This window comes from Lipotes vexillifer, unplaced genomic scaffold (genome assembly GCF_000442215.2).
Source record: "Lipotes vexillifer unplaced genomic scaffold, Lipotes_vexillifer_v1.1 scaffold311, whole genome shotgun sequence".
NCBI classification, from domain to species: domain Eukaryota; kingdom Metazoa; phylum Chordata; class Mammalia; order Artiodactyla; family Lipotidae; genus Lipotes; species Lipotes vexillifer.
Window position 1 is genome coordinate 8561016 of NW_006791012.1, and position 11459 is coordinate 8572474.

Consider the following 11459-nt stretch of genomic DNA (forward strand, 5'->3'; position numbering starts at 1 on the left):
ATACATGAAATCAGGCTGCTATGAAACATAAGCAGTCAGAGAATAAGACAGGGTTCTTAGAAATTAAAAGTATAATTTTTGAAGTTACAAAGGAAAAGCTAAATAATTGTCTGGGAACACCTGAATTGATGATCTGGATGAGAAATCTGCATATACCTCCTAGGACAAGAAGCAAAAAAATAAAAAAAGATAAAGAGATGGAAAACATGAGAGAAAAGTAAGAATAATAGAGAATAAATCCAAGAAGCTCAATACATAATTAATAGTGGGTATAGAAGGAGAAACAGGGAAAGTTTTTTTTAAATTTCTGAGCTGAAGAAAATCTTTTCATTTTGAAAGGATTCATTTTCAAAATGGAAATATTTCATTTAGAAAGTACTAAGCAGAAATTAATGAGTTAAAACATGGTGAAATATATTTTTTAAATTGCAAGAGTATGGATACAAAAATTCTAGAATCTTCTGGGGTGACAGGGAGGAGATGAGAAGAAACCCATAATTAAAGGGATGAGAAGTAGATTGGCATCAGACTTGTCACTTACCACACTGATAATAGAGGACAATGGAACAATGTCTTCAGGGTTTTAAAGGTATAGAGTCAAACCAGTATTCAAGCAGGACAGCAAAATACAGACTCTTCAGATAACTTTCAGACCTACTTTGGAAACCAACTCATACATACAAACAACAAAGCCAAGCAATATAGAGAGGAAAGGACAATGAGGCATAGGAGCAATGATACTTAGAAATCAGCAGTTATTGACACACATACCAACATGAGATAAGATCATAGTATGTTGGTGGTGAAGTAGTGAGTAAGGAGGTGGTGGTTTCTGAACATAAGATGAGGAAAATAAAATCTTGCTAAGAATTTTTTGTCTTTGTGTGTGGAAGGATATTAATTGTAATAAATTCTACACATTGATAGAAAACTTTAAGTTTAAAAATGTGGCTTGATGGTGGCTTAAACGTTTGATGGTAACCATTCCTATTCCATTAGGAATAGGGTTTATAACTTTGAAAGTATTAGCATAGATAAAAAATTGGAGCAAGAAAATGTTATTTTAACAAAAGGCAAAAAGGAAAAAAAAGAAAATCAGAATATATGGCTCATTAAAGTATAAATGCAATGAAAGGGCTGTATCTCAAAGTATTAGTAACTACATTATATTTGAATGGATTAAATTTACTTTTAAAATATTTGCTTTCTAGTTGTCTGATAATAATGATAATAATAACCAGCCAGATGTTATTTAAAATAAATATACCAAAACCATATAACACAGAAGGATTGAATATAAAAGGATTGAAAAATAAAACATTTCAATATTAATATGACAAAATTAAACTAGAAATAGATACATTAGATCCAACAAAGAGGACTATCATATATTAATTGAAGATACAATTTGGTGAGGATATCCAATAATCATGAATTTTGTGTATCTGAAAATATGCCTTTGAAATATATATAAAGCAAAACCTTTTGCAAACAAGGAGAAAGTGACAAAAATCTGTAAACAGAGATGAAAAGTTTAACACACCTCTCTAAAAAACAAACCAGTGGGCAAAAGTTAGGTGAAGCTCTAGGTATTTAAATAATATAATGAAAAGACTTGGTTATATATCTCTGTGTAGATGTATAATTGTTCTCATGTCGGGTATAAGTGTACTGGATATAAGTGATAACACCCAATAAACAGAAAATGTATGTTCTTTTCAGATTCAGTGAAACATTAAAAAAAATTGAATAATGTATTAGTCTAGAGAAAAGTCTCAATGAATTCTAAATCATAGAAATAACTAGTCCAAATTCTCTGAGTACAAAAAATAAAATTAAAAATTAACCAAAAGAAGTATAGACAAAAGTTCTCTTCACTTAGAGATTAAAAATTGGAACAAGTAAATGTTCTCATTTACTGTAGGAAAAATTGACAGACGTGAGGTGGATTTTGGGAATTGTGAAAGAATGTATGAATAATAATATTTCTATAAATTTAGATGAAATGGATGGTTTTCTAGAATTGACCCAATAAAATTGACCAAATAAAAATTAGTAAATTTTAATAGACCTATAATGATAAAAATAACTGAACCATGTGTCAAGAATTTGGTTCTACAGAAACATTAAACTCAGAAAGTTTTAGAATGTGTTCTACCAAAAATATAGAAAAAGATAATTTCCTATGTTTTATAAACTTTTCTAGAGCATTAAAAATCACATGGAAATCTACCCAAGTGATTTTGCCAAGTTTATAATCATGGCACACATGAATAAAACTACAGACCAATATTGCTTCTACTATAGATGTAAATACCCTAAATAAAATGATAAAGCAAAAAATAAAAATTAAATTCAGTAGTACTTCAAAAGAATCATGCATCCTTACCTGCTAGGGTTTATTCTGAGAATGCGAGGATATACGATGTTTGGAAATTATTAATGACATTTACTCTGTTAATAGATTAAAAGGGTAAAATAATATAGTAATCTAGTCTCTGGGGAGAGGTGGGGAGGATTTGATAAAATCAGTCCCTATTAAATTTGGTAGTATCTATCAAAATATATACATGGGTACATTCTATCCCAGCAATTACTATTTTAAATTTATATCTTAGGGGAAAAAAATCCTTGCTAATGTGTACAAAGAAACATGGACAAGAATGTGCATTTCAGTACTGCTAGTAAGAACTAAGAAGTAAAACCATACAAATGACTACCAGTGGGAGATACCAGAAGACATGGAAAGATCACCAAAGCATTTTGTTTTGTTAAAAAAAAAAAAAAAAAAAAAAAAACCCAGTGGGAGATACCAGAAGACATGGAAAGATCACCAAAGCATTTTGTTTTGTTAAAAAAAAAAAAAAAAAAAAGCAAATGCAGAACAGTCCATATAGTATGATTCTTATTTATGTTAAAATAAGACAAAACCCACCTCCTAGAGAAATAGAAATAAAAACAAAAATAAACAAATGGGACTTAAGGAAACTTAAAAGCTTTTGCACAGCAAAGGAAAACATAAACAAGACGGAAAGACAACCCTCAGAATGGGAGAAAATATTTGCAGATGAAGCAAGTGACAAAGGATTAATCTCCAAAATTTACAAGCAGCTCATGAAGCTCAATATCAAAAAAACAAACAACCCAATCCAAAAATGGGCAGAAGACCTAAATAGACATTTCTCCAAAGAAGATATACAGATTGACAACAAACACATGAAAGGATGCTCAACATCACTAATCATTAGAAAAAGGCAAATCAAAACTACAATGAGATATCACCTCACACCAGTCAGATGGCCATCATCAAAAAATCTACAAACAATAAATGCTGGAGAGGGTGTGGAGAAAAGGGAACCCTCTTGCGCTGTTGGTGGGAATGTAAATTGATACAGCCACTATGGAGGACAGTATGCAGGTTCCTTAAAAAACTACAAATAGAACTACCATACGACCCAGCAATCCCACTACTGGGCATATACCCTGAGAAAACCATAATTCAAAAAGAGTCATGTACCAAAATGTTCATTGCAGCTCTATTTACAGTAGCCAGGACATGGAAGCAACCTAAGTGTCCATCAACAGATGAATGGATAAAGAAGATGTGGCACATATATACAATGGAATATTACTCAGCCATAAAAAGAAACGAAATTGAGTTATTTGTAGTGAGGTAAATGGACCTAGAGTCTGTCATACATAATGAAGTCAGTCAGAAAGAGAAAAACAAATACTGTATGCTAACACATATATATGGAATCTAAAAAAAAAAAAAAAAAAAGGTTCTGAGGAACCTAGGGGCAGGATAGGAATAAAGACACAGATGTAGAGAATGGACTTGAGGACACGGGGGGGCAAGGGTAAGCTGGTATGAAGTGAGAGAGTGGCATGGACATATATACACTACCAAATGTAAAATAGCTAGCTAGTGGGAAGCAGCCACATAGCACAGGGAGATCAGCTCAGTGCTTTGTGACCACCTAGAGGTGTGGGATAGGGAGGGTGGGAGGGAGATGTGAGAGGGAGGAGATATCGGGATATATGTATATGTATAACTGATTCACTTTGTTATACAGCAGAAACTAACACACCATTGTAAGGCAAATATACTCCAATAAAGATTTTTTTGAAAAAAAGACAAAAATTAAGCCTATGTATATAAATATATAGAGAAAGCCTTAAATGATACATGCCAAAATGATAATCCTGGTTACCCTTGGTAAGGGAAATGAGATTGGAGTGTGGAAGCAGGGATACTACTTTCTATATATAATTTTTGCTTAATCATAACTATAACTGTGTGCTCTTTAAAATCACCAAATTGCATTCAAATATTAATTGCATAAAATAATTTTAAGAAAACACTAAAGGAAGAGGGGCTTCACTTGTAAAGCCCTTCACTGATCCTGCTACCTCAGGCAGAAATATGTATTTCCTCTGCAGAAGAAGGCTATCAGTTTTTCAGATCATGTGCAAATCATTCCTTCTGAACATGTAGCTGCCATTACTAGGGTTCTGTGTCCAGCAGCATCCTTAGTTGTATGCTTGAGTTTGTTCAGTAATTCCTTCTACCAGAAGGAGATGCTCTGTTCAGTTGCTTGATTCTTATATCAAGTTTATTCTAAAATGATTAAACTAGCCACTGGTTGGTTTAAATAATGAATCCATGCAAACCAAAGCCACAGTCCCTGGAATTCTCAGTGTTGGACTTTTTTTGTTTGCCACCTTCACATACCTAGGTTTGCAGAACACACCCAGAAGCTTTTTTATAATGTTTTAAATGTAAACATTTAATGTTTTAATGTAAACAGTGGATTTCTCCACTACTTAAATGTGACAAGTTCATATCTTTTCATAACCTAATGACAGACCCAGTGTGATTTTTATGGAGAGAGGGTAACAATGTCAATATAAGATAAAGCTATATTGGCAGTGTCTGTGAACATGTTTTAATGTCAAGACGGACTGGGGCCGAGTTGGGGATAATGCCACACAATAAAAATATTGGGTTTCTGCAGGCATGGAAACAGCTCATAATTCTTGTTGAACAAAACCCACAGTAAGTCATATGAAATCAGTTGATAAGAGGTCCCCAGCAGATGAAAAATTGTCTCCTCCCCTTCCTTAATAAGTGGCTGCAGTCCAGAGCTGAAGGTTGACGAGGCTTGTTTTGATAAATGCCTTCTTACTCATTGAAAGGAAATTTGCCATAATGAAACATTGTCTTCTATTTCTTCTATCAAGTTTATAGTTCTGTGTTGCCATCCAGCGAGGCAGAAGAGGGAGAAATGACAGCTCTGGCCAGGGAATTTCTTCTTGACATCTAAATTGTCTGCACTCTACTCTGTCCGTTTTCACAAATTTTACCATCAGGAAACTTTAACAAAATCACACACACACACACACACACAAAAGCCCATCCAATCATGCGCTATAGGACACCTGCAACACTGGAATAGGGACCTCAAAGCTACCCTCAGGCTTTGAATTATGTTTCAGACGATATTCTCTGGGAAGCAGGCTTTGAGGCGGAGATTAGTATGAAAGAGGTTGATTGGGGAATGTTCTAGGAACAAGGCCTGTGAGGAGTGAGGGGAGCAGGGCTGGTCCAAAGGAGCAACAGGATTACAAAGCAGTGACAACAAAGGCCTCATCTAGTGATCCCTTGGAGCACTCAGCAGCTGGGATGGTCCTGCATAGTTGTCTCCAGTTGGTTCAAGGGGAAGATTCTTTAGAGCTCGCATTGGATGTGGTTGTTTCAGGAACAGGACCTAACCTTGATGAGGTGGCTCTCTTCAGCCAGGGACTCTCAGAAGGGATTTCCGGCTGTCACTAACCACATACCCAGCGCTTCATCTTGGAGGGCGGGACCTGGCCGCAACAGAGTCTACTCCCTATCTAGTTGGTTAATGCTTCTGCTAAACTCCTGAGTTCTAACCTGAACGTTTATTGGAATAGCACTGCATTATCAGTTATCTCAGTTAAGTCACTCCACCTCTATGTAAATTGCAAAGATCGAACTCATGACTAGATCACTCCATCTATGAATTCTGTGTACTGAGGATTTTCTTGCTGGAATGTTTCCAAGCATCAGGGTTTAAAATAAAAATGCAACAATGTAGTTTCTCATGTCTTTGGTGGACAAACCCACTTTGTTCCTTTTACATGCTTTTGTTTAAACCTCTCTTGGGTGACTGGGGTGAAAGGAGGTCACAGGCATCTTTGACAGTCTGAAATTTTCAGGGACAGTTCCAAAATGTAATTAAGTACTGATTGTCTTCTATGCACGTGAGAGAGGAGAAGAAAATCTTCAGAAATAACAGAATTAAGCATGCTCTATTTTGTAGCCTTGTAATGACCTCCAGCAAATGCCTGACCTACTTCTGAAGGCCTTGAGTCCACTTGCATGAACACGATGTCTTAAAAAGCTGACTTGGAAATCAAAGTCAAAACCCAGCACCATCCATGGTAATGGAGCAGGGAGGGATGTCCTGTGCTATTGGTAGAAAAGACAAAATTTTAAATAGAATGGAAATTGCCTCCAGCCACTTAATTTGGAGGCAGCACAGGAATTGTGCAGCATTTCAGTCTAATGGTATCTTGAATTAAAAGAACTAATCTGCAACGTATTTTCTCAATATACTGATGGTGTTAGGAACGGATATTTCCCCAGCTATATTAATGCCTAGAGGCAGTAACTCCTGCCTGCCCCCAAGAGGTTAACTAGTAAGCAGTGCTCTGTGAAGGCCTCCAAATGTTATGTGTCAGATTCTTCTCTCTCCCGCTGCAACTGAAGCTGTCATTGGTCAGCAGAAACAGTGCTTTTGCTGCTTTACGTTAGAAGGCAAAATTCACATCGAGAGGCAAAGAAGGGATTATGTCAGAGAAGTCTTGGACTCAGAGCTGATCCAAGAGTTATTCCTTTGCACCATAGGAGTGGCCCAAGGAGAATGACTTTTCTACCTTGTCAATCCTGGTGTAAGTCACTTATACGCACTAGCAACATTTCCCATACTGTGGCTTATTTAACACTAGGCTTGTGGCTGTCTTCAGTGAAAAACTTTCTTTCCATTAAATAAATTTGGGAAATATTATTTCCTACACCCCTTTCCTGCAGATTCGCAGTGACTATCAGCATATTCAAAGACCATGTGCCTCTGTCTTAAAAGAAAAAGTCTGGTGAATCCAGGTTCTTCCAGTCTTACTTGATTTGCAGCCCTCCTTCCCCTTCCCTCTTTTGGTCACACCTTCATAATTCCCACAAAATGTACAGCAGACCAGTCTGGGAAATGGTGTTTGAGCTGAACTGTCAGGCTGTCAGTCAAGGTCAAAGGCTCTTCAGTGTTCTTCTTACAAGTCTAACCCGTCTGCCTCCTCCAGGAATCCTCCCGTCACCCTGTGAAGGTGCACCTCAGGCTTAGTAACTCCTCATGATTCACAGTCAGATCTCCTCTTGCCTCTCCTCCCCTTGCCTCCCCTCTGTCTTTTTCCTTGAAGCCATACCGGTACTTTCATAGCAGAGGATCACCCCAGCTTGGTTATAAACTCTCAATATGTTGCAAACACCTTTAGGTCCCCACTCTGCTGTGCTCATAGTAAGCCCTCAATAAATATTGATGGATAATTGAAGAATGCAAAGCAATGGACTAGATGACTGAGAGACTCCATCCCTGAGAGCATGTGTGTTTAAGAACACAGTTAATTCAGAGGCAGGGGAATCCTGGGGATGGGCAGCGGCTCTGCAAAAGGTTGTCTCGTCTTCCTGGAGCTCAGTTCGGGAAGTGTGGGATTCAGAGCAGCATGATTGGGATCCAGAATGACATCATCAGAGCTCAGTAAATATGTGTGGTTGATGATGTACTCCCCTGGAACAAATTACAGTCCATTTGACTACCTTTATTCTTTTAGTCAAAAAGTTACAAGAAAAAACTCATTCCTTTCATCCCAGCTCTAGATTTTTATCCCCCAAGGAAGCTATTCAATTCTGAAAGCCCTTGAGAAGCTCCCCAAGGTACACTGTTTCTTCCTTTTACCACATCCCCACTTAGAACTTTTTTTGTTTTGGTTCCTTGAAAAACACTATAACAGCCTTTTACTGTAAACAGTGGCTGCTACCCTCAAATTTACCTCTTCCAAAAGAAAGGCACAAAAGCAACTGCAGTGTGAAGTATAAGGAGAAGGTTGTGGCTATTGCACCACTAGGATTCATATGGCATTATAAATTTCTATAAAAATGGGAATTACAGAGAATCTACTTTGCTTTCAGACAACCTGGTTACCTTATAGAACATTCCACTTCTGTTCACTGCAGAGCATGGGTGGGTAGTATTTTCAGCCATGAATCTACTAGACTTCTCTTTAGATAAATAGATCAATAGATAGAGATGTATGAGTTTTATATATTCTGGGATTACTACATCAACTTTTATGTTGTAAGTATAAATGATATTTCCTATGTAATCTACATTTTTTTTGAAAAAAATATTTATTGAGCCTGTGAAAGCACCTACATATAGAGACATGAATGCGTAAACCATTCAAATTCCTACAATGTAGTGTAATATTTTTTTCACAAATTTGGTTATGAGAAATTTTATTTTGTACTGTTCACTATAGATAGGAAATTTAACAAAGAAAATGCAACATCATGGAATTCAACTCTGGACTCTAAAGCTCCAGTATAACCATCTAATTTATTTCATTCTTAGCATTTCAAACAACCAAATGACACATACTGCTTGCCATTTAATATAGTCTCTGTGCTCGAGGAGCACTTCCGACTTTCAGGTTTACTTGATGGTGAAGAGTGTGGATGGGTGTCATCAGGGAATGCTTCCTGGCGGAGGCAGCATTCGGGCCTTGAATGGTGGTTAACATTTGACAGGCATTCCCTAAGTGGGAACAGCGTGGGGAGTGATTTTAGGCTTTGGGAACACCATTATGAATGGTGCAGAAATGATGAGAGCACTACCTTTGCCAGGGCAGTGCTCCAGCCATGGACTGAAGTGCAGCCCCTAAGCAAAAAGTAATGGAAAATGATGCTGGGCATGTCCACTTTGGAAATTGCTGGGTGATGGTTTTGCTTTCCTCCTATGGGCCAGCCACTTTTACTTTAGTATTGCAACATGCTGACCTGTCATAATCCATTGTGAGGTGTATCAGTAATTTGACTCTAGGAAGACTATCTAGTAGAGATTTTCTTTGACCTACATTTGCTTTATGTAAATTAAAGTTGCTACTTTTATAATCACGTGTGGTAAGAATCTTAGCATACCATGAAGTCTTCTACTGTCCGTTGCTGGAATTTAGGTATGACTGGGCCAGCTTGGCCAGTTAGTGGGACAGAATGAGTAACATGCAGTACCATATCCATTACATCCATGGGGTGGGGTTGAAGGCCATCAATCGAAGGGTGAATAAATCCAGCATACAGCGAGTGAGACTGTGACAAAGCCTTCATCATCACACAGGAGCCTGTGTTCACATGGCGGCTGCTCCTGGAATCTGCTTCTGTTCCAGCCCCATGATGCATATCTGGGCCCTGAGATGACAGAGGCTATAAATACACATCCCGTATTGGGGTTCAAAGAACATTGCCTTTGGGGTCCTCTAATAGAATGCCACACAGAATGGAGAGAATGCCACATATCTCCTCACCAGTAAAGGACAGCTGAAAGAGAATTACTGTCCTTAATAGAGTAGCTGGAAAGACTGAAGCACAAAGAACAGCTCAGATGCTGTGAGATACTCTGGAGGTTTCCAGAAGTACTTGAGGCAGGGGCTTCAGCAGATGGAGAGTACATATATATATATAGTTATATATATAGATACATATATTTATACACACACATATATGGATATGCATTATATATCCATTACGGATATCTATGTAGCTATACATATATATATATATATATATATATATATATGTAGGACTTCCTACCGAAGCAGGTAACTGATGACTTGGGTAAGCAGTGTCACTCACATTCTTTTGCATACCAGTGCTATCACTGAATGGTAAGAAAGAAGGTGGCTTTAGAGCTACAAGGCTTGCTGTGTGTCAACCCAAGAAATCCAGTGCCATACGCATGAACATCACCCATCAGGCGTACAGAGGCGGGGGAAACACCTGAGAATCTCAGCTATAAGTAACTGGCCTTGGAGCCATTGAAATTTCAAGTGGGTGATATCTAGAGGAAAGTGATTTTCTATGATGAACCTAGAAGCCAGCTGAAGCAAGGATTAATTGGAGCATATATTACAGGTCAGGAGGCCAACTTAGAAGGGTGGAGTTTAATGCAGCCAGTGTTGCAATTGAAATCAGAAAGCATTATGTTCACCCTCTGGCTCTCCCAGTTAGTTGCTGAGTACCCACAGGTAAGTTTCTTTGCTTTCTGAGCCCACGCACTCACACACTGAGTGGTCCATGAGATAAGAATCTTGGTTTGCCTCTCCTCCTCTTCTGCATGGACATTGCTGATTCTGCTCAGAATGCATTTCTTCCTTGTTCAGGGCCTATAGGGTATTCTTACCTGGATGTGCTCTATCTCCAGCTATCCCTTTGAAAGTATGAAAACCTTGAAGAATATTCTAAGAGATTTTCAGCTATTACCACAGGGAGATACACAAGGAAGAAATGAACAAGTATGTGAAAGTTTAGAAAGCAAGAGGGGTAGTGAGTGCTCACGGGGTCATTATGGCCCAGGAGGCCCAAGGAGGAAAAGCATGACCTCCACAGGGAGCTCCAGGTTAGGCAGCTGCCGAGTCATATCCTTCTTCGTGCAAGGAGCATGGGGTCCCATGCAGGACAATCATTACAGTAGTTTGAGAAGCAGAGCTGATCACCTCTACATCCCATAGTCCTTGGAGTATTCTAAGCTGAAATCAACCTGGTGTGAGCTAGGAAAAGGGACAAAGAGATAAAAAAGGAAACTGAATGTGCAATTGTGTCTATATGTCTTTATGGGGTGTGATTACATATATATATATAATTTGATGGAAGTATTCAGAAAATGTGTATGGAGAGAGGGGAGAGAAATGGTTCTAAACCCATATTTGCACTCTTAGATAATGTAAGATAATCAGGCCTAGCACACAGTGGGGGGCCAAGGAATGTTGCTTCATTTCCTGGTGAAATTAACTATAAAAGTGTGAACAGGTCATCTATATTGGGATTCCTGTTACATATTAAAGTATATAACACAAATCCTAGGACAAGATATTGAAAAGTTATTTTCAGCTCAGGTTCTCAAGTTCTCTTTGTTTTTTTCTCCTCCTTTTTTCCCCCTCCCCCCTTTTTTGTGGACTAGGGCTGATGCTGTTCCTGCACATGGATCATATTCTCTCTTTTCCCTATACTTGATGGATTCCCATTTCTGTAAAGTGTGACCTGCTTCTGTATGTTACTTAAGTTGCTTAGAACTTCATGGCCGTGTGGATTTTCTGAAGGAAGGTATTTT